At 45.4% G+C, this 24,222-nt stretch overlaps 1 pseudogene; it reads left to right on the top strand.

Moving 5' to 3' along the window:
• The first annotated feature begins 118 nt into the window (after window positions 1-118).
• Window positions 119-1,947, top strand: LOC120641950 (annotated as a pseudogene).
• The last annotated feature ends 22,275 nt before the right edge of the window (window positions 1,948-24,222 follow it).

Below are 24,222 nucleotides of genomic sequence, written 5' to 3'. Positions count from 1 at the left end.
AAGATGAATGGTTAAAAAACAGTACATATGTTTGGTTCCAGAACATGTATTGCATATCTGAAAATATCTTGGTACAGAGTCAGTGAGTCACGATCATTAGCAGTTCACCCAGAGAACCCATCTGGTAGGTAGCACAGCAATTCCAATCGCATCTTCTTCCAACGAACGACGCAGCACCCGCGATCCGCATGGCAGCCGGTGGCGGCGGGCTCCCCGTGGTAGACCTGGCGCCTTTCCTCACCGGGGACGAGGTCGGCATCGCCCGCGCCACCGCGGCCGTGCGCGACGCGTGCCGGACGCACGGCTTCTTCCGCGCCGTCAACCACGGCGTGCCTGCCGAGCTCTTGGCGCGCGCGCTCGAGCTGTCGGCCGCCTTCTTCGCGCTGCCAGACGAGGAAAAGGCCAAGGTCCGGCCTGCCGCGGCGCGGGGTCTGAGGCGTCCCTCCCGGTCGGCTACGGGCGGCAGCCGTCGCACTCGACCGACAAGAACGAGTACCTGGTCGTCTTTGATCCCAAGCTCGGGTTCAACGTGTACCCTGCTGAGCCAGCTGCATTCAGGTAAGTTTGAATGCAAATTTGCGAAGCTCTTGAAGAACATCAGAGCACTGGGTCCACTGATCATCTCTGTTGATTAGTTCTTTGGATCAATTTTGGTATTTAGGTTAAAAATTATTAATTTTGACCAATGTTTAGGCATATATATTATAGATATAAGGATCAGAGCTACTATTTGGTATCTCTTGAAGGACCGTAAATTAACTCTGGATAGCATCTTGGTCAACAATTGACCAATTACTCGCACACTGTCATCATTTAGATAGACATATTGACATCTTCCATGAAATGAAAAAAAATTCCTGACGCATCACGTTAATGACATGTTCAGAGAGACAGTGGAGGAGTGCCACCGCAAGCTCACCGAACTGGGCCTGCTCATCCAGGAGATTCTGAACGAGTGCATGGGCCTTCCGCCGGGCTTCCTCAGGGGCTACAACGACGCCCGCGGCTTCGACCACATGACGGCGAAGCGCTACTTCCCGGCGACGGAGGAGGAGAACGTCGGAATCAGCGCGCACGAGGACTCCAACTGCATCACCTTCATCTTCCAGGACGACGTCGGGGGCCTCGAGGTTCTCAACGACGGCGACTGGGTCCCGGCGGAGCCCGTCGACGGCAGCATCATTGTCAACATTGGCGACGTCATACAGGTACAACACTACCAACCAGTGGCGGAGCTTGACCTTGAATTTCAGACAAATAGGGGGGCCACGCTTTTGCTACAGTAACAAACAGTTGCCATTTTACTATTCACATAGTGGTAATTTTCATTGGCCAGGGGGGCCAAGGCCCCCATGGCCCCAATAAAGCTCCGCCACTGCTACCAACGGACAATCTGCGAGACATCATGATGAATCCCCGGACGATAGATTCTGTAAAAGGGTCTCTTCTGATTTTGGATGCAGGTGCTGAGCAACGACAAGCTCAAAAGCGCGATGCACCGGGTGGTGAGGAAGCCAGTGCACAGGCACTCATTCGCCTTCTTCTTCAACCTGCACGGCGACAAGTGGTTCGAGCCGCTGCCGGAGTTCACGGCCAAGATCGGCGAGCCGCCACGGTACAGGAGGTTCCTGTACAGGGAGTATCATCAGCTACGCGTGAGGAACAAGACCCATCCTCCGGCCAGGATAGACTGATAGAGGACCTCGTCCACGTCGCCCACTATGCCATCTAAGATCTACGACGGCAGACGAGAAGGGAGGCCATGGTCGTGGAAGAGAATAGGGAGGGATAGCAAGCGCTGGTTAAGGATCTATGTGCAAAATGTTTGGATCACAATTAATAATTACAATTCGAATTAGAGAGTTTAGCTATCAGACTCGGGGCAGCGGGACTGCTCAAACGAGTAGAATATTCTACAGCAATGGAGGTGTTCTGTTTTTTTTTTCCTTTCAGGAATGAACTACGGGGGGGGGGGGGGGCGGGGATGGCTGAACTTTTGTATTCACACGTAGCTGGCAGGGTTTGGAGAGCTCCTGTCGCGTACGGTGGAGAGCATCTTCAAAAAATTATTCATCTCTCTTTAATATAAAAAAATTTGATGATTAGAGTGCTCCAGCTGATCAACTTCAAAAAAAAAATGCTCCAGTAGATCACCAATCAATTGCCGCATTATCTAAAAAGTTTTTTTAGTTACACAAAACACATCTCCTCTTACCTAAATGAAGGGGATTCATCCCTCTACTCTGGCCCTGTTTGGTTTCCGTACTAGCGTGTACTAGGAAACTTTGACCGTTAATTACAGTGTTAAATAAAGCCAGTTTACAAAACCAACTCCAGAACCCCGCGCTAGGAATCTTGAAAAATCTAATGAGGCCTTTGACCGCGTGATTAGAGAATAGTTACTGTAGCATCACTGTAGTCAATCATCGATTAATTACCGTCATTAGATTCACCGCGAAAAATTATACCCATCCCTAAAAAGATTTTGCAAATAGACTTCATTTAGCACTCCATGCATGCAAGATTCTTTTCTTTGATTGTGTGCACTAGGAACCGTAGTGTGAACTAAACATGGCCTCTACCCTTTGATTAAATTATGGCAGTCTCCAGTCTAATGCAGCAAGTTAGCAACCACTACAAAAAGGACTGTCGCGTGATAGGCGAGGGCACGACTTTATCGGTATTCCACTTAACTCAAATTTAACACCTTGTGGTATAAGGCAATCAGTCAAATCACATGGAAACGTGGGAGGAGGTTGTCGGTGTTTTACCGTCGGGTTCTCCGAGGGGTATCCCGAGGAGAGTGGTTATGAGTAGGGACTCGCTGAGATTAGAACACGATGGTGCAAGGAACACAAGGATTTAGACAGGTTCGGGCCGCCGGAGCATAATACCCTATGTCTTGTGTGGTGGTTTGTATTCCCTCTGGTATTGTTCGATGTTTTGGAGGGGTCCCTGCTCGCCCTTATATAATCTGAGGGAGCAGGGTTACACGAAAAGTCCTAGCCGAGTGAGTTTAGGAGCCTAGTCTGAGAGGTTCGGCTAGTTCCCGTGTACGTCGACTAGTTCTACTCCTATTCGGGTAGATACAAAAAGAGGTAGGGCATATCCATGTGCTACTCCCTACTCTAGAATATTCTGTGCCTGTGGGCAGTCCCGTTGTCCCAGGTCCGACAAGCCCCGAGCTCTTCGTAGTCGAGTCGTGCAGGCGTTGAGTACTTCTGAAGGTGTCCATCGAGTGCCTTCGAGTGCTTCTGGAATCCATTGCTCAGTCTTGGAGTCCTTCGAGCGCCTCGAGTAGTCTCCCGAGTACTTTCTTGGCTGCGTCGAGGCTATGAGGTGCTCTCGCCCCGAATTTCTCCTCCTGATATGGCGCGCGATGTACTCGCGCTCTATATGGAGTAGCCTCCGAGCCTTAGGTTGAACCGATGGGTCAGGCTGAGGGTCAGCTTAGTCTTCTGGGTTCTTCGACCTTCCGTCTGAAGTCTGGAATTTTTTTCGAAAAAGTTGCAATTTATGATACGTATCCCGCAGCCCCCGAGACTTGAATTTGGATCTGTGATTTGAGGTTAAGGGTCCAAGAGGTAGTATCACGTCCTCTTCAATCTTTCTGAGCTCATCAGTGCTGGAGCGAATCTTCTGAAAAGGTGGCCGTGCGGTGTACTGTTAGCTAGTGGGTTCACGTGGCGAGTACTGTTTGTAGAATCTTTTCTGTTTCGCTTGTGAGCCTCCCAGTCCTTGGATGTCACGGGCTGAGCTGCGGCTCTGCTGCTTCATCTATTTAAGCAGGGTCCGATGCGCTTGAGTCTTCATCCTTGCAGTTGTAGATAAGATTTCCAAGTGGAGTTCCTGTAGCGGAACCGCCTAAATTAAACTGGCTTAAGTGCGCTAATTATCAGCTTATTGCATAATCAAGTTACCACGCACTTAAAACGGTGTAATCCGGCAGTCCGTCGAGTAATTCCCGATTAAACTACTGTACTCCAGGATCACATTTGCACTAGAAGACTCGCACGAAGACGAGCACAAGTGATACAAGCATACAGAGATTCTCAAAATAATGTACAACACGGGTTTTACATAAAAACTTTGAATACACACTACAGAGTTCAACACAGTGGAAGTTAAAACAGAGTTCAAAATACAATACGGTAATTACGAGCGACGATACAAGTTGAGCTCCACATCCTGCCCAGTGATGTGATGCCAACCTGCCCGTACTTCACGGGGAAGACGGGGCCCACTCGACGGTCCACCCAGGAGGAAGCGATTGTCCAATCCAGGACGCACAGACCTCCTTGAAGTCAGCGGGGACACAACCTGCTCAGAAGGGTTACAACAACAACCCTGAGTATACTAATACTCAGCAAGGCTTACCCGACTCTGGGTATACTTAGCCCATTACTTAGACATGCAAAGCTTTTTGGATCTGGAGTTCTTTTGCGGAAAGGCTGCTAGCGACAAATCCTTACTTTCAATATTTTAGCTCAAGTTTAGTATTGGAGCACCAACTAGATTTTCTAGAACACCTAGAGCACACATGGTAGATCAGATTAAACCTCTAGTAAAACACAATTAAACATCTTCATTCCATTCTCATTTCCATCATTTACTACGATGTGACAGAGAGATCAAGGTTCTCTTAACTGAGAGAGACGGCGAATCTGATGAGCCCATGGTTCATCAAAATATTAACCTCAGTGCATTTACTGTTTGTGTTGAGCACAATATTATGAAGGAAGGAATATTTAATCTTGATGGCCTGTCGTCAAGTCTCATTTTTAAAGGTGCAGAATTTTTCAGAAAAGAGGAGAAAGAGAAGGCAAGGCAATATGTTAATATTGGCTCCATGCATGTGGAGATCCCAAGAGTATTTCCAACTTAAATATGGCACTATATTTATATCACTTTGACGTGTTGGAAGAAGTTGACGTCATTAGCATCCTAGCTGGATCATTTATAAATTATTCTACTCCATATGTATGCTTCACGTATGCATGTAGTAGTTATTTTATACTATTAGAGTTCTGGTCTTGTTTGGTTAGGATACTTGGTCGAGTCAGACTACGTTTCGGAGTTGAGTCTGGTTGGCCTGCGAGCCATATAGTCTGGGCGCTGGCCCTTGTAACGCAGATTGGAATATTTTTGTGTCTCTCGTCTAGGGTTCCTCCTACGAATAGCGAGACGCCGTCCGATCTCATCTACCCTACCGATCCCTCTCGGATTTGTGTGGAGCGCGTGATCGAGTTGCTACATCTCGGGTGCGTCGCTTGGATTTCTTGTTGAGATCCCTCTTCTTCTGATCGTGTTCTTCGGAAGCACGGGTGGGAGAAGGTCGCTGTTATTAGGGTTTGGTCTGCAATCTTGTAAGCCAATCCCTTATCTATCTTTGCTACGGCAATTATTTGTGATTGATCAAACGGAAGTTTCTTTGGTCTGTATCTGTGATATTTATTATTGCCGTGAGAGTCTTCCTATCTCGTCAGGCCGTGGAGTATAGAAGTGATCGGATATATATCTTGCTACTATCTGAATTCGCTTGTGGCTACTGAAAGGATCACGTATTGGGTGAATAGCGTGAGCTACTAGCTTCAGTCCTGTGTGCCAATTAAGATTAAGATATTAATTCTTGCTGTCGTGTGGCCTTTTATTGCTACCTTGGTTATTTTGCTGCTGCTTTGTGCTCTTCAGAGGAACATTCAATAGAATACTTGAAATTTCAGAAACTTGTTTTGTCGATAACTGTACCGTGAAAGATTGGGCAAAATTAATATTGGCTCCATGCATGTGGAGATCCCAAGAGTATTTCCAACTTAAATATGGCACTATATTTATATCACTTTGACGTGTTGGAAGAAGTTGACGTCATTAGCATCCTAGCTGGATCATTTATATATTATTCTACTCCATATGTATGCTTCACGTATGCATGTAGTAGTTATTTTATACTATTAGAGTTCTGGTCTTGTTTGGTTAGGATACTTGGTCGAGTCAGACTACGTTTCGGGGTTGAGTCTGGTTGGCCTGCGAGCCATATAGTCTGGGCGCTGGCCCTTGTAACGCAGATTGGAATATTTTTGTGTCTCTCGTCTAGGGTTCCTCCTACGAATAGCGAGACGCCGTCCGATCTCATCTACCCTGCCGATCCCTCTCGGATTTGTGTGGAGCGCGTGATCGAGTTGCTACATCTCGGGTGCGTCGCTTGGATTTCTTGTTGAGATCCCTCTTCTTCTGATCGTGTTCTTCGGAAGCACAGGTGGGAGAAGGTCGCTGTTATTAGGGTTTGGTCTGCAATCTTGTAAGCCAATCCCTTATCTATCTTTGCTACGGCAATTATTTGTGATTGATCAAACGGAAGTTTCTTTGGTCTGTGTCTGTGATATTTATTATTGCCGTGAGAGTCTTCCTATCTCGTCAGGCCGTGGAGTATAGAAGTGACCGGATATATATCTTGCTACTATCTGAATTCGCTTGTGGCTACTGAAAGGATCACGTATTGGGTGAATAGCGTGAGCTACTAGCTTCAGTCCCGTGTGCCAATTAAGATTAAGATATTAATTCTTGCTGTCGTGTGGCCTTTTATTGCTACCTTGGTTATTTTGCTGCTGCTTTGTGCTCTTCAGAGGAACATTCAATAGAATACTTGAAATTTCAGAAACTTGTTTTGTCGATAACTGTACCGTGAAAGATTGGGCAAAATTATTTGGACCGCGCAGGCGTGTCCTTATCAGAATCGATCCGATTTAACCTTGCAAGGTGGACCTAACTCACACGACACGTGAAAACCCTATCAGGCCACACACGTCAACTGTTCCCATGCTCGCCCCAACGTCTGAATCACGCCTGCCAAAACCCGGGTGAAGGGCCCCTCATGGCGAACTCCCAGAGAACCCGGAGGCGACATACTATCCAACACCCGCCATCATTCCACTCCTAGAGTAGAGGGTCGCGATTCAAATTATCGTTGCAATTCAGGTAATTAGCTTACCAGTTTTGACCACCTCCTACTCCCGGCATGTGGTTAGTACTGTTCAAGCCTCGATCAATGTGCCAATAATGGTACGGTCCTCAACCGACACAGACAAAGACTTACATTCCATTCATTCTCAATCCTTATTTCTACTTGTCTCCGCCCGGTCTCCACTTTTCTTTCCGTCAGGGTTCATACTCAAGAACTTTAACAAGTAGCATAGCTCTATCTCTCGCGAGTGACAGGATATCACTCGACTTCTATCGCATTCCTACTTAGCAAAGCATTTCTAACGTCACCTACAAACTAGTAGAGACTCACAGGTACCTATGGGAAACATGCATACTAGGGTTCCATACAACATGCATACTGCCGTATGCCACCTCGGCAGAATCACTACAAGACACCTGCACCGGGTCAAGGTTCCAGCTAGAAGGATCAGAAGAAGAAGCTTGTACCTTCTAAGGCTGGTCGTGTGAACTATACCACCCTAGAAGACGTTCCAGAGGGCACTCAAGTGATGGCGGGTATGTTTTCTATTAATCACTGCCCCGCTATTGTGCTATTTGATTGGGGGGCATCCCCTACCTTTATTAGTGAAGCATGCGTAGAACGACTCAACTTGCAAGTAATTCAAATGAAAAGACCTTATGTTATTCATGCACCGGGTGCACAGTTGCACATCCATCGTATGATTCCGAGTGAGTCCCTTGATTTGGGTGGAAAAATCTTCCAAACCAAGCCCATTGTCCTTCCAAGCCAAGGGATAGATGTCATACTTGGAATGAATTGGATGAAGGAACACTGTGCTATCCTTGATACTTCTTCTCGTGTCATCCAGTTTAACTCTCCCACATATGGTCCAATGGATATTCATCTTTCCCAGCACGAGATTCCAACTGAAGCAGTATTCCATCTTGAGGCAAAATCCTTAGAAGAAATTCCTGTGGTTTGTGAATACCCCGATGTGTTTCCGAAGGACTTACCAGGCATGCCTCCTGATCGGGATATTGAATTTGTCATTGAGTTACAACCTGGCACAACACCCATATCTAGAAGGCCATATAGAATGACTCCAAGTGAGTTAGCTGAATTAAAAGTCCAGTTGCAAGAGTTGCAGGATAAAGGTTTCATTCGACCGAGCACCTCACCTTGGGGATGCCCGGCTCTGTTCGTCAAGAAGAAAGATCACGGGCTAAGATTATGTGTGGATTACCGACCTCTGAATGCGATCACCATCAAAAATAAATACCCACTTCCTCGTATTGACCTTCTCTTTGATCAGTTAGCTGGAGCCAAAGTATTCTAAAAAATAGATCTTCGATCTGGCTATCATCAAATCAAAATCAGACTGGCAGATATACCAAAAACAGCATTCTCTACTCGTTATGGTCTTTACGAGTATTTGGTGATGTCCTTCGGATTAACCAATGCTCCCGCTTACTTCATGTACCTCATGAATTTGGTATTCATGCCGTAGTTAGATAAGTTCGTCGTGGTCTTCATTGATGATATCTTGATCTATTCCAAGAATGAAGAGGAACATGCTCGACACCTTCATATAATACTTCAGCGTCTTAGAGAGCACCAGCTTTATGCCAAATTCAGCAAGTGTGACTTCTGGCTGACGGAAGTTCCATTCCTCGGTCATGTCATATCTGCCGAGGGTATCTCTGTGGATCCCAGTAAAGTACAAGATGTACTAGATTGGGAAGCCCCAACCTCAGCTCCTGAAATTCGCAGTTTTCTGGGTTTAGCTGGTTATTATCGTCGGTTCATTCCAGAATTCTCCAAAATTGCTAAACCGATGACTGAACTCCTTAAGAAAGGTGTCAAGTTCTATTGGAGTAGTCAATGTGAGGAAGCCTTCAAAAATTGAAAACGCTCCTTACTTCGGCCCCAATCTTGGCCCAGCCTCACACTACAATACCTTTTGATGTCTACTGTGATGCCTCTAGCACAGGACTTGGCTGTGTCTTGATGCAGGAGAATCGAGTGATTGCTTATGCTTCTCGATCACTCAAGCGGCATGAAGAAAACTATCCCACTCATGATCTTGAATTAGCAGTTGTGGTCCATGCTCTGAAGATTTGGCGACACTATCTTTTGGGTACATTATGCAACATCTATACTGATCACAAGAGTCTCAAATATCTTTTCACTCAGGCTGATTTGAACATGCGTCAAAGAAGTGGAATGAGAATGGAATGAAGATGTTTAATTGTGTTTTACTAGAGGTTTAATCTGATCTACCATGTGTGCTCTAGTTGTTTTAGAAAATCTAGTTGGTACTGCAATACTGAACTTGAGCTAAAATATTGAAAGTAAGGATTCACCGCTAGCAGCCTTTCCGCAAAAGAACTCCAGATCCAAAAAGCTTTGCATGTCTAGGTAATGGGCTAAGTATACCCAGAGTCGGGTAAGCCTTGCTGAGTATTAGTATACTCAGGGTTGTTGTTGTAACCCTTCTGAGCAGATTGTGTCCTCGCTGACTTCGAGGAGGTCTGTGCATCCTGGATTGGACAATCGCTTCCTCCTGGGTGGATCGTCGAGTGGGCCCCATCTTCCCTGTGAAGTACGGGCAGGTTGGCATCACATTAGTGGGCAGGATGTGGAGCTCACCTTATATCGTCACTCGTAATTACCGTATTGTATTTTCAACTCTGTTTTAACTTCCGCTGTGTTGAACTCTGTAGTGTGTATTCAAAGCTTTTATGTAAAACTCGTGTTGTAAATTAATTTGAGAATCTTTGTACACTTGTATCACCTGTGCTCATCTTCGTGCGAGTCTTCTAGTGCAAATGTGATCCTGGAGTACAGTAGTTTAATCGGGAATTACCCGAGGGACTGCCGAATTACACCGTTTTAAGTGCGTGGTAACTTGATTATTTATTAAGATGATAGTTAGTGCACTTAAGCTGGTTTAATTTAGGTCGGTCTGCTATAGTTCCCCACTTGAGAGTACTCAACCTCTTGATGAGAGTACTCGATTTGTCCTTGTAGGTGCTAGAAGAGTGTTTGCGAGCAGCACAAGCACTTGTTTTCTCTTAGGTCGCCGCCTTTGCTCCTCACATCGCAGCCATTCTGGTTGTTTTTGTGGTGAGCTGGTGGAAGCCGTATCAGAAGCTTTTTTCGGGTGGGAACTGTGGTTGTCTCCCCCCTGATGGCTTATGGAGAGATGGCATTGTTTTTGTTGCAAAACATATCAGGGAGAGGAGCAGGTGCAATAAGAGGATTTGCGATGTTCTGGATGCATCCATATCTTCTGACAACAAGCCTTTTCCTCCCCGAATGTATCTAGATTACCCCCTTTTGGGAGTAACAAGCTTTGTATCTTTGTATCGGCCTTTGGGTTGTCCTCTTTGTAGTTGAGATCGGGTGGTTTCGAGTGGTGAAACCGTCGAGATCTGTGTATTCTCTTTTATTTGAATGTAATCCTTGTAATTGTATTTTCTTTGGGATGAGTTTAGGGGTTTGCTGGCTGAGATAACTCTGGGAACTGTAACAGAATCGCCCAAATTAAACCGGCTTAAGTGCGCTAACTATCATCTTAATAGTTAATCAAGTTATTACGCACTTAAAACGGTGTAATCCGGTCGTCTGTCGTGTTAAGGATCGAAAAACACTGGAAGTCTCGCACGAAGACGAGCACAGATGATTACAAGCAGACAAAAATTCTCAAATTTAATTTACAAAGCAGAGCTTTACAAAATGAGTTTTAAATAAATTATCAGAGTTCAACATGCGGCGGAATTTAAATAGAAGTTTAGTTTAAAAATAACAATAACTACGAAGATGTGAGGACGTCACATCGAGCCCACCGATGTGAATCCTGGTTAGCTCCAACCAGCAACAAATACCTGAAAACAGGATAACAACAAACCCTGAGTATACTAATACTCAGCAAGGCTTACCCGACTATGGTATATACTTAGCCGACTCCTAGACATGCAGGCTTTTGGCTCTAGGGTTTGTTTTGTTGAAAAGCTACTAATACTGGATCCTTACTTTCAATATTTTAGCTTCATTTAGTATAGCGAGTATTAACTAAGTTCGCCTAAGTATCTAGAGCACACATGGTGGATCAGATTATCCTTCAGCAACACACAGACCAAACATTCCATTCTGTTCTCATTCCACTTCTTTACTACGATGTGACACAGTGACCAAGGCTCACATATCTGCGAGTCACGGCGAATCGATCCGATTTAACCTTGCAAGGTGGACCTAACTCACACAACACATGCAAACCACACCGGGCCACACGCATCAACTGTTATCGTCATTACCACGACACCTGAACCACGCCCGCCAAAACCCCGGTGAAGGGCCCCCCTCGGTGAACTCCCAGAGAACCCGGAGGCGACATACACTCCAACACCCGCCATCATTCCACTCCCAGAGTAGCTGGTCGCAGTTCAAGCTATCGTTGTAAATCAGGTCAACAGCTTACCGGTTTCGACTACCTCTTACTTCCGGCATGTGGCTAGTACTATTCAATCCTCGATCAATAATGCCAACAACGGTACTGTCCTTAATTGACACAGACAGAGATTTTCTTTCCTCATTGATTCCTTATCCATAATTCAACTCATTCCCGCCCGGTCTCCATTTCTCTTTTTCTCATTCATTCATTCTCAAGTAACTTTGCCATTAGAAAAACAAGGACCTATAACTCACGAGTGATAAAAATCACTCGACTTCTACCGAATCCTAATTAAGCAATGCAGTACTAATGACCTGCACACTAGTAGAGACTCACAGGTACCTATGGAGAAACATGCATACTAAGGTTTCATACAAAGTTGAATACTAAAAGTAAGGGTTATGCTCCGGGGCTTACCTGGGATAACACTGAGTCAGTGTTAGTACTAATAAGGCCTTGGGCCCTTCCGACTTTGAGCCGGGTCTTTGGTTGCTCCAGCTGGTCCTTCTTTCTTCACGATGCGTCCATCCAACACCGTCTTGTGGTTCGGTTCCGTCAGCACGTGCTCCACGTCCACACGTTGTATGTCTAGCATACCTAAATGATATGCAACGAGGCGAGTGTATGATCATAAAGAAAACAACACATGATGCATTAGTGCTCATGATGCAATGCAATTACAAGAAAGACCTGACTGGGCAATCATTTATCGAGTATGCACCGCAAACAAGCTCAAAAGGCAAAATGAGTTGGTGCTACAATAAGAGAGTTCATTCAATTTATTTTAGCCTAAAGTGTTTCCTTCAAAAAGCATTACTAAACTTGTTTTAGAAAAGCTAAGCCACACTGTAAAGCAGGAAGGGTTAGATTAGAACTTTATTTAACTAGCAAGCAAATATAAGCACGAGAACACACTAAGACCAAACAAGCCAACAAAAGCAAGTTCTATAAAAACCACCAACATTCTGGTCCTAAAAGGTTAATATGATTTACACAGGGACAAGAATTAACTACTGAAATTAACATGTAGGAAAGCACCTCTTAACAACACACAAAATAAGAACTATATCTAGGAACCAAACAAATGCAACAACTTGACATGCAGCAAGGATCTGATAGCACAGATTAACTCGCATTATAAAATACTGAAAAGGAGTGTAAAAAAACAATTTACCAACATTTATTGCTAACATAAAGTATTTAGTTTAGCCTCAACAAGACAAACTGAACAAAAATAGATTAACGAACATTCACATAGCTTCTGGTTCTGAAATTTTTACAGTGAACTAAGCATGCAAAGAGTGAGCTATTGCATAAATTCCATAATTTTTTGACTTCCCAAACTACAGATATTAAATAAACAAGCTAAAACAAGCATTACTCATGGTTAAATCAATACATCATAAAAACATTAAACAAAAGCAGGTTAAATATTTTTCCTAAGTTCTACATGCCAAAACAAAACTAACCCAACTAGTTTTATATTTTTCTCATTTTTCTACTATTTACTAAGGATTTTCAAATCTTACAACCACTTAAACTAACATTTAAACTAGAGCAAAAACTATTTAAAAACTGAAGATCAACCTGTAAGGAAAGTTTTAGATCATAGAACAAGGAATCCAACAAATTTTAATTTCCATTTTTAGCATTTTTCTACTATTTTATCCAGATTTTCAAATATTGCAGCTAAAATTTCAAAAAGGTCCAGCGCGACATTATTCATCTGAGTCTATGGCTTCGCAAAAAGACCCCTGCACTTGTTTCTATTGTTGCCTGGGGTCCCCCACATGAACTGAAATAGAGGAGGCGCTCGGGAGCTCGATTCCGACGATGGGGTGCTTCCCGGCGGCGAGGAAAGGGTGGGGGAGCACGAGGGAGGCGAGGGCTACTTGAGGGTGGTCTCGGTTCAGGCTGGGGCGGTCGGAGGCGGCGGCTCCACGGGAGCAGGCGGCAGACGGTGGTGGCGCACGGTGGTGGCAGCGCTCCGGTGGCGGATTCGAGGCGGGCTCGGGCCTGGGAGCTTCCTGGGAGCGAGGGGAAGGTGGCAGGGTGGCCGGTTTGGAAGGAGGGCGGCCCGAGGTAGGGGGCTCCACGGCGAGCTGTCCATGGCGGCACTCATGGAGGCCGGTAGCAGTTCTGAGCAGGCCTGGGCAGCGGGAAGCGGCCGGGGAGCTGCAGTGGGGCGCGGGGAAGGTCGCGGGCTACTTGCTTTAGTCAGCTCTAGGGTGGAGAGGCGGCGCCACAGCGAGCTCAGAGCTCGGAGGCCATGGCGCGGGCGGCGTTTCTGGGCGCAGTAGAGCTCGAGCTCTGGGTCTAGCGCGAGGAGGAGAAGAGGGGAAATCGGAGTTTGCTTGCGAACGGATAGGAATGGCTTAAAGCGGCTACTATGCAATGGCGCGGCGACGCGTGGGGCACCGACGTCGAGACGGCGACGGCGCGAGCGGTCACTGGAGAAGGCACGTGGCGATTCCGGGCGGCGCCAGCGGGGCGGTTTCAGGCAACCTAGGGGCGCGTGAGGCGGATTTGGCTGGGGCACGGCGCGTGGCTGACTAGAAGGCCACGCCGGCGCACAGACGCTGTCACGGCGAGAAACAGAGGAGGAAGAGAGATGGAGACGGTGGTGATGGCAGTTTTGTAAATAACTCAAAGCTTCAAAGTCCAATTTGTAAACTCAGCTTTTCTCCATCTTCATGGCCTTAAATGAAAAACTTTTGAGTACCAAACTTGGTTAAAATTTCGAGATCTACAACTTTCGTTTTAGGCACATTTCCATTTGGACAATAGTTTGAAAGATAAAATTTGAAACTTGAGTGCATTTGAAAATGTCCTATACACTTCGGAATTCAACTGTTTCTCCCACTTTTGTGTGGCAACCCAAAAAGTTTTGAACACGAAAGTTGTTCATCATTCGAAAACCTATAATATTGGTTTTAGGCAAAAGTCCAGGTAAGCAAAGGTTTGAAATTTATTTTTAAACCTGTTTGTTACAATTTGAAATATAGATTTAAACGTTTAAAAACTGTAATTTGAAGAACTCGTTATTTCATGTGTTAAAGTACTAACAAACTTTATTGAAAGTCTTTACATGATTAACATTAGTACTAATCATCTTGTTAAACATATGATTAACTCTAATTACAGGTGATTAACACCTGGGTGTTACAGGAACTAGGTTCACGCCTTTTGTAATTCTTGTTTTTTTACCGTACTGCCCCTGTCTCTGTTTATTTAACCGCTTCGGTAAATCTAGGTTTAGCACGCTCCCTCTTCTTTCTCCGCCGCCGCAAAACGCATCTGCTCTCGCCCTCGAGTGCCGCGTGAAACTAACCACCGCTAGCCCCCGAGCGTGAGGTGAGAGAGACTTATTCCAATGGCGCCGAAGAGATCTACTTCGAAGGGGAAGGTTGACGCGTCTGCTATTGGTGAGGCGGGGGTCCATGGGTGGAAATCGAGTAAGTGCGGCGACTCCCACCTTTTGAATCTGGTTGAGAGTCATCTTCTTCAACCTCGGAAAGTGATCCATTGGCGTGGATCCGTGGGGGAGTCTTTTCCTCATGAGGGAAGAAACGAATCTGTTGTTTTCCTTCCTGTCAGACCCGGGACAGCGGGACTGCTTATAGACATAGAATGTTCTAGAGTAAGGCATAGCTCATGTATGTACCTTACCTCTTTTGTAACTACCCGAATAGGCATAGAACTAGCTGCAGTACAAAAGAAACTACCCGATTATGTTGTAGTAGGACTCGAACTGTACTCGGCTAGGACTTTCCATGTAACCCTGTTCCCCTGGATATAAAAGGGCGGGCAGGGACCCCCTCCAAACGATCATCAACACCTGAGGCAATACAAACCACCACACAGGACGTAGGGTATTACGCAACTCGCGGCCCGAACCTATCTAAATCTTTGTATTCCTTGCACCATCGAGTTCTAGAGCCGTCGATCCCTACCTACAAACCCTACTGCTAAGGGTATCCCTGAGCAGGCTTGGCGGTAAACATTGACAGCTGGCGCGCCAGGTAGGGGATTCGGCGAGTTCACCAACGAATTCGATGGCCGGACCAAGCAACGCCAACGGCGTGCCAGAAGGCACGACCTTCATTTTCGGTTCCTGGGCTTGCACGGCTGACGAAACAGGAGGCTTTTCCAGCCACTTTGTCACGCCTAACTCGCCTAAATCAAAAACCTACTCCCAACTCGCCGACATCCGCGAGTTCGCGGATCTCGACGAAGAAAGAGTTCCACCCGAACTCGACTCGGACAACCCGGGAAACATGTCAACTCAAAACCGAACTCCTGGTTTGGTCGAGTTCGACATAAATTCTGATTCTGTAAAGCCTCACTTTTCCAAAACTCTTGGAAAATACCTGGCTCATCTCAAGACAATCAAACACCCTAACATCAAAAACTCAGAACTACTCGTCGGAGTAGATCAAGTTTCACGATCAATTGAGGGCTGCATCAAACTTGCAGAAACCGCTCTCAGCTCACCTGCGCCACAGCAGAACCCTAAAGCACTAAACCCACCGCAGAAGAGGTCGGGTGATATGCTTTCAGGGGTCGATCGGGTAAATCCGAAGCTTGCCAACTGCATTAAGGTGGCTGAAAGCACTCTGCAAAACAAAAAGCCGAAATCGGGAGGAGGAATCTGTGGGGGAGCTGGTGAGACAAACCCCCGGCTTGTTCGGATGGGACCGTCTATCTCCAGGATACCTCAGAGCCCTTCACCGAAACCTGCCCACACTCGGACTCCTAAACCAGTCGAGTCCAAGTTCGATCAGGACTTTGATCACTTCATGAATGGTCTCGAGAACTTTGAACCATTTGACGATCTTGAAGAGTGGTCAGACAACGTCGAGCTGTTCATGGACGCTATGGCCAAACCAACCGAGCATGCCGACGCTCTTTGGGAACTGGCCAAGCTTAAAAAAGGAAAAGCCAAGGCTCCAGAACAATCATGCGACTCAGTCTATGACAAACCCTGGATTAAGGAGCCTGAGGGGCTAACTCCTACTCAATCATGGCTACACTGGATGAACGAGAACGCCTTCCGTGTATAGATGGGCATACCGCTTCTCGCTCACCCAAAACATACATACTCAAAAATCGGTGGGCTAACCGACTCCGAATCTGAGTACTCCTCCGATCTGGAGGAACAACTGGACGACCTAATCCAGTATAGTAAACAAGTCGAGTCCAACTCGGCTAAGAACCTCAAGTCCGATCAGGACTCCCTCCCTAACCTGATTATATATGCAACGCCGCAAGGACGGACGGTTCACCTCAGGAAGGCACAAGATCCCAACGCTTCTGCCTCACAGCTAGCGGATCTGCCTTACCAACAGAGCACTCCTTTAGACCCGTCCTCAAGCAAACAAGACCAAGAAATTCAAGACCTCTGCCATGAAATCCTCATGGTTCGTATCGCCGAAGAACCTGAGGGCGATCCCACGGAGCGTCTCAACCTCGATGACTACAATTCTGATGATTTCAACGAGTACCTTTCCGACAACATGGAAACTACTCTTCCTACAATCACAGAAGCCCAAGTCACTACCAGCAGTGACCGTCACCGTCCAACTAGATAAGCAGCATCCAGCTGAAGATCTCTACGGACATCATCGCCAGCTCAACCAGAAGAGGGCGTTCAGGCATCAGCGTCTTGCTAACAGCCTACAGGAACAGCAAGGCGACAACTACGACTACTCCAACTGCGACCTCCACAGTGTGATCAATGTTGGGCGCGATGCGCACAACATCATCATCTCAAGGAGAAAGGAACGGGAGGAAGTCGAGGCATATAGCCCTTCTTCCAACTACCGCATCCCCCCAACGGCTTCCGCATCCTTCAAGAAGCACAAGCCGGCAACCTTCAGTACCCGTCCTCAGGGTAAACCATGCACCCAACATCAAGCTGAATCGTCTCAGAATGGAAACAAGATCAACAAAGTACTGCTACACAAGTGCTTTATCCACCCAAAGAGCTCTCACACGATCTTCCAGTGTAACTCACTCCGCAAGGCCCTTGGGGCACCTCTCCTGAAGGAGACCCCACTAATAAAACCAGTCGACCTCTGCATCGACTAGCTCTACCCTAAATCTAGTCGACCACCATATCGACTAGTACTATCTTCGAATAAGTTTTATTCAGTTATGTAAACCATTGCTCACGTCCAACGAGCAAGGGGTATGTCTTAAGAGTCAGAGTTTGTCACTTTACAGTTATTGTAATTTCGACAAATCCAAATAAAGTTGATTTCTCCTATATCGACTACTTGGCTCTCGCTCACATGACCAATACCCCACCTCGAAAGTCTTGCTCGGCATTAGAGCAGCTATCGAGTAGTTTTTATTGTTCTCACTCGAGTGATTTTCTGACATTTACATCTTGGACAACCGATAGGGTTCGTACCTAACAGTTCTGTCCTAAAAGACACTCTAGTCCTCCGGTAGGACACCCTACTCGCCCTGCTCGAGTAGGTCTTGGATACTCTTTCGACACCTTCATCTTGGGCAACCCGATGGGGTTAGTACCTAACAGACTTGCCCTAAGAGTTACTCCATTCCTTGGTTAAAGGACACCTTACTCACCTTGTTTGAGTAAGTTTTGGATATCTTTCTGACATATACGTCTTGGGCAACCCGACGGGGTTCGTACCTAACAGTTCTGTCTTAAGGATTACTCCAGTCCTTGGTTAAAAGACACCTTACTCGCCTTGTGTTGACGCTTCTTAAAGCGCCAATTTACGTACCGCAAGCGCACAGATCGTGTAGCTTTTCCCTTAGAGTATTCCCCAAGGTTTATCAATCCACGAAACAAGTGTATTACTATGCTTAACTAAGCACTAATGATGTTGGTAGAAGATCTATATTGAGTGTTTGAGTGTGAAATAGATCTAATCTAACCAATCTAATCTAATCTAGACTAGTGAGCAATGATAGATGTGTGCACAAGATATGAAGAGCATTTGTCCATAGGGTCTAGGATCACTAGAGATGTAATTGCCAAGCAACGAAGAACGGATCTAATCTACAAAGATGTGTTTCAAGATCAAAATCTTTCCCTCCCGCATACTGTCACTACACGAGGATAATCGGTAACGAATCAACAAGAACACGATAGTTGATGTAATCTAAGTAAACAATGCAAGAGCAAAGCAAACCCAAAGCCAAGTCGCGAACTATTAAGCATCAAAGCATCATCAACAAGAATCGTGATAGATCAATCTCATAAAGGATTCGGCAATTACAACTCAAGATCTCCTTACAACCCCATGAACAAACGAGGACTTTACCCCATGAAGCTAAGCGAAGTGTAGTCGATCATGGTGATGAAATCTCCGGCAAGGGATGGTTCCCTTGCTATCCTCCAACTTGCAGCGGCGCCGAGGGACGATGAGGCCTCCGGTGTCGCCTTTCTCTTGTGTCTAACTCGAATGTATCTCTGGATGCTCTTCTCTGGATCCTCTCGATCTTTTCTGCTGCCCTTCTTTGACGGCGGCTTTGGGGTATTTATAGGCAGATATGATCGGTGGTTTTGGTAAAACATAGATTAGGGTTGACGCATACTTCGTGCTGAAGAAAACCGAGATCGATTGGGCTCCGAAAAGGGCTAGGCCGGCCGGCCCAAGGACTCCAGGCCGGCCGCCCTGGGCCCTTTCTGGCCCCTTTCGGTCCCATCTTTCGCGTGTTGAATCTTTCTCTTATTCTTCATCTTAGCCCAGTTATAACCATGCGTCAAAACATCTCCGAAAATGTCCAATTTCCTGTCAAAATGCAACATGCTCCAAAATCCAGGACAAAATCGAAAACGGTCAAGTTTGGGTGCCAAGTGGCGGGTTAGTACATGAATCATCCCGAAGAATTTACCAAAACAACTCCTAATCATATAGTAAAATGAGTTCTTAAGGAGAGCCAACACCTTGCTCGAGTAAGTTTTGGATATCTTTCTGACATTTACGTCTTGGGCAACCCGACAGGGTTCATACCTAACAGTTATGTCTTAAGGATTACTCCAGTCCTTGATTAAAGGACACCTTACTCGCCTTGCTCGAGTAAGTTTTGGATATCTTTCTGACATTTACGTCTTGGGCAACCCGACGGGGTTCGTACCTAACAGTTCTGTCTTAAGGATTACTCCAGTCCTCGGTTAAAGGACACCTTACTCGCCTTGCTTGAGTAAGTTTTGGATATTCCTTCAACATTTACATCTTGGGCAACCCGACGGGGTTCGTACCTAACAGTTATGTCTTACGGATTACTCTAGTCCTTGGTTAAAGGACACCCTACTCGCTGGCTCGAGTAGGTCTTGGATACTCTTTCGGCACCTTCATCTTGGACAACCCGACGGGGTTAGTACCTAATACAATTGCCTTAGAGTTACTCCAGTCCTCAGGTAGGACACCTTACTCGCTCTGCTCGAGTAAGTTTGGGATGTTTCTAGAATATTCATGTCTTGGTTAACTCGACGGAGTTCAATCCTAACAGTCCTATTCTAGAAATCAATCCAGTCCATTAATAGGACATACTACTCAATACGATCGAGTAGTTCGGGCCGTTTTCGTAAACAGCTGCATATTATCTGGGTAACCAAACAAGGTCTATTCTAAATGGTCAACTACAAACACCCCTCAAAGAGTACAGATAAGCCCTTGATACTCTAAAATAAGTTGACACAAGTTTCCCGCTTGCTTGGTTTACTATGGGAATCTCCGTTACAGAATCTTTTTGCTTCGAGTACTTGACGGGTACTACTCGCTTGCTTGAGATACAAAAAGAACTCATGTTTTCCCTTAGTACTTTGAGTAGTTGTCGAGATGCCTACCTTCTTATCTATGAAGAAACTTATTATACCTCCTAAAATACTCAACAAGAGTTTTCTCCTTGATTGGACAACAAAGTCCATATTAGCTTCGTGCTAATAAAACATTTCCTTTTAAAAGGAAACCCATACTAAACTACGGCTTTGAACACCCTTATAGTGCTATTCCCACTTGGTTAATCCCGAGGGATTCAATCCTAACCGGTCAGCACCATGGTTTCAATCTAAAACCATACAAACTCAATCCTATTCGAGAATACTATGCCTCCCGAGGCTATGATTGCGGAGGCCTGTTCCGCTTTTCTCTTGCTGAATTTTGTAATAAGTCGGTGAACCATATTTGTGGCAACATTAGCGATGATGCGAGTGTTTGTCATTCATGTTTATGTCATGTTAATTTTGGTTTGATGTCTCGGCTTTCCAGCATGTGTTTAATTCCAAAATTCACCATTGCTAAAGGTTCTAAGTGCCATAGTTGTGTGCAATCAAAGCAACCTCGGAAGCCTCACAAGGCTGCTGAGGAGAGACACTTTGCACCTCTAGAACTCATACATTCTGATCTATGTGAGATGAATGGTGTGTTGACAAAAGGTGGGAAAAGATACTTCATGACGTTAATTGACGATGCGACAAGATTTTGCTATGTTTATTTGTTGCGAACTAAGGACGAAGCGTTAGACTACTTTAAAATCTATAAAGCTGAAGTTGAGAATCAACTAGAGAGAAAGATCAAGTGTCTAAGGTCATATCATGGTGGCGAGTATTTTCCCAAAATATTTGATGAATTCTATGAGGAGCATGGAATTATTCATGAGATGATGCCTCCCTATTCTCCCGAATCAAATGGGATTGCCGAGAGGAAAAACCGCATGGTGACTGACTTGGTTAACTCCATGTTAGACACAGCTGGTCTTTCTAAGGCATGGTGGGGGGAGGCTGTATTGACTTTGTGTCATGTCTTGAATAAAGTTCCAAACAAGAATCAAGATCAAACTCCATATGAGATGTGGAATGGGAGAAAACCATCACTTTCTTATCTGCGCACGTGGGGGTGCTTAGCGAAAGTTAATGTGCCTATTCCAAAGAAGCGCAAGTTGGGACCTAAGACAGTGGATTGTGTCTTTCTAGGATATGCTCAGAGGAGCATTGCTTATAGATTCTTAGTGGTTAAATCTGAGATACCAGATGTGCATGTTGATACTATTATGGAATCTCGTGATGCAACATTTTTTGAGAATATTTTTCCTATGAAAGATATGCATAGCAATTCTAGATTTTCGACAGAGATAACTCCTCAACATGCAGTACCTATCGAGTCTTCTGAACAATCCGATGAACATGAGCATGTCCTAGAGAAGGATGACAGTGAAGCTCCTAGAAGGAGCAAGAGACAAAGGATTGTAAAATCCTTTGGTGATGATTTCACTGTGTACCTTGTGGACAATACTCCCACGTCCATTGCAGAGGCATATGCATCTTCAGATGCAGATGATTGGAAAGAAGCAGTCCAAAGTGAGATGGACTCAATTCTTTCTAATAGAACATGGGAGCTCACTGAACGACCCTATGGTTGCAAGCCAGTAGGATATAAGTGGATATTCAAGAAGAAGCTTAAGCCTGACGGTACTATTGACAAGTACAAGGCTCGGCTTGTTGCTAAAGGGTACACACAAAAAGGAAGGCGAAGACTTCTTTGATACTTATTCACCTGTCGCTAGATTGACCACTATTCAAGCATTAATTTCCTTGGCTGCCTCATATGGTCTTATCATTCATCAGATGGATGTTAAGACAGCTTTCCTAAATGGAAAGTTGGATGAGGAGATCTACATGGATCAGCCTGATGGATTTGTAATGAAAGGTCAAGAAAACAAGATGTGTAAGTTTTTGAAGTCTTTGTATGGGTTGAAACAAGCACCTAAGCAATGACATGAGAAGTTCGACAGAACTTTAACTTCTGCGGGCTTTATCATTAATGAGGCTGATAGATGTGTGTACTATCGCTATGGTGGGGGTGGAGGAGTGATATTATGCTTGTATGTGGACGACATACTGATCTTTGGCACAAACATTGATGTGATCAATGAGGTCAAGTCCTTTCTTTCAAAGAACTTTGATATGAATGATCTTGGAGAAGCTGATGTTATCCTTAACATCAAACTTATTAAGGTTGAGAATGGGATTACTCTTTCACAATCCCATTATGTGGAAAAGGTCTTGAGCCATTTGACTATATCGACAGCAAGCCTTCTCCAACACCTTATGACCCTAGTGTGATGTTGAGAAAGAATAGGAAAATTGCCAAAGATTAACTGAGATATTCGCATATTATTGGTTCACTCATGTACTTAGATAGTGCAATGAGACCCGACATATTTTTTGTTGTGAGCAAATTGAGCAGGTTCATGTCAAACCCGGGTACTAATCATTGGCATGCACTTGAAAGGGTTATGCGCTATCTAGCAGGTACTATGAGTTATGTGATTCACTATTCTGGGCACCCTGCTGTGCTTGAGGGATATAGTGATTCAAACTGGATATCTGACGCTGATGAGCTATATGCCACGAGTGGGTATGTGTTTACCCTTGGAGGTGGTGCGATATCATGGAGGTCTTGCAAACAGACCATTTTGACGCGGTCAACCATGGAAGCAGAACTTACTGCTTTGAACACAGCCACTGTTGAGGTAGAGTGGCTGCGTGAGCTCTTGATGGACTTGCCTATGGTTGAGAAACCAGTGCCTGCCATCCTTATGAACTGTGACAATCAAACGGTGATAGTCAAAGTGAACAATGCTAAGGATAATGCAAAGTCATCAAGACATGTTAAAAGACGACTGAAGTCTGTCAGGAAGTTGAGAAACTCCGGAGTGATAAGTGTGACTTATATTCAAACAGACAAAAACCTGGCAGATCCCTTTACAAAAGGATTATCGCGGAATGTGATAGATAGTGCATCAAGGGAGATGGGTATGAGACCCGTATAAGTTGCCACAGTGGTAACCCAACCTATTTGTCTTAATGTGTTTCTGTTGGCTCTAATGAGCAAAGGTGATGTTCTACAGAGCATTCTTGAAAGAACACACCTATATGAGTCTGACTGTCTAACGTCGCAGTCTCTGAGATTTGGGTGATCTCTAGTAAACTCATGAAGAGACCAGGGAGTACGACGTATATGCTCCACCCGCGGAGAAGGCTACTGGCAGCCATGTACTGGTTATGACTTTGAGTGAAACTTGTTCGCACCAAACTTGCAATTCAAAGCGTAGTCTATTGTTCAAGTTGTGGATAAGTGTAGCTTGGAGCTCTAGGTGAGAGTTCAACTTAACAGTCCTCACTAAAACACTGGTATATCAAACAGTAGTGAGAAATAGGCAAAATCTATAAATGGGTATTTGAGATCTGGTGGGGGATTGTTAGATTTATGGGCTTGACCCATATAAATAATCCTAATAAATCTCAAAGGCCCATTAGCGCTAAGAGGAGGTACACCATCTATTAGTCTCGTATTGCTAATGGACGAGGGTGTAAGGAGTTTTTCTCCCTTTAAATACAGACCACCTCCCTCATGGAAAAAGTGAACCATAGATCGCTATACGTGGAGTCCCCAAGGTTTGGGAATTCATAAGAAGATCTAATCTGAGTTAGGGTTTTGCCTCCTCTCGTTGCTGCGCCGCCACCGTAGTCTTCTCCATCCCGAGCGCCGACGTGCACCGGCGAACGGGAGAGCAGGTCTCCAGAACAGCTCGCTCTTGTGATCCTGCACCGGGAGAGGGCGAATAAGATTTTTGGGAAGCGCTAAGCGCGACTGCTCATCTTCTTCGCCACGGCTTGTCCTCCGTCTAAGTCAGGAGCTGCGGCGTACTGTCGTCTGCAATGCCAGTTGCTGCGCTCCGTTCGAAGGACCATCTTCGTCTCGTCTGCGCCTTTCGTCTTCCCGGCGGCTCCCGCACAGTACGTATTTTGTGATCAGATATGTTTCCTAATCATGTTTTCTGAGAT

The sequence above is a fragment of the Panicum virgatum genome, chromosome 7K (genome assembly GCF_016808335.1).
Source record: "Panicum virgatum strain AP13 chromosome 7K, P.virgatum_v5, whole genome shotgun sequence".
Classification (NCBI taxonomy): domain Eukaryota; kingdom Viridiplantae; phylum Streptophyta; class Magnoliopsida; order Poales; family Poaceae; genus Panicum; species Panicum virgatum.
The sequence above is the reverse complement of the archived record's forward strand: the minus strand, read 5'-3'. Positions and strand labels throughout refer to the sequence as shown.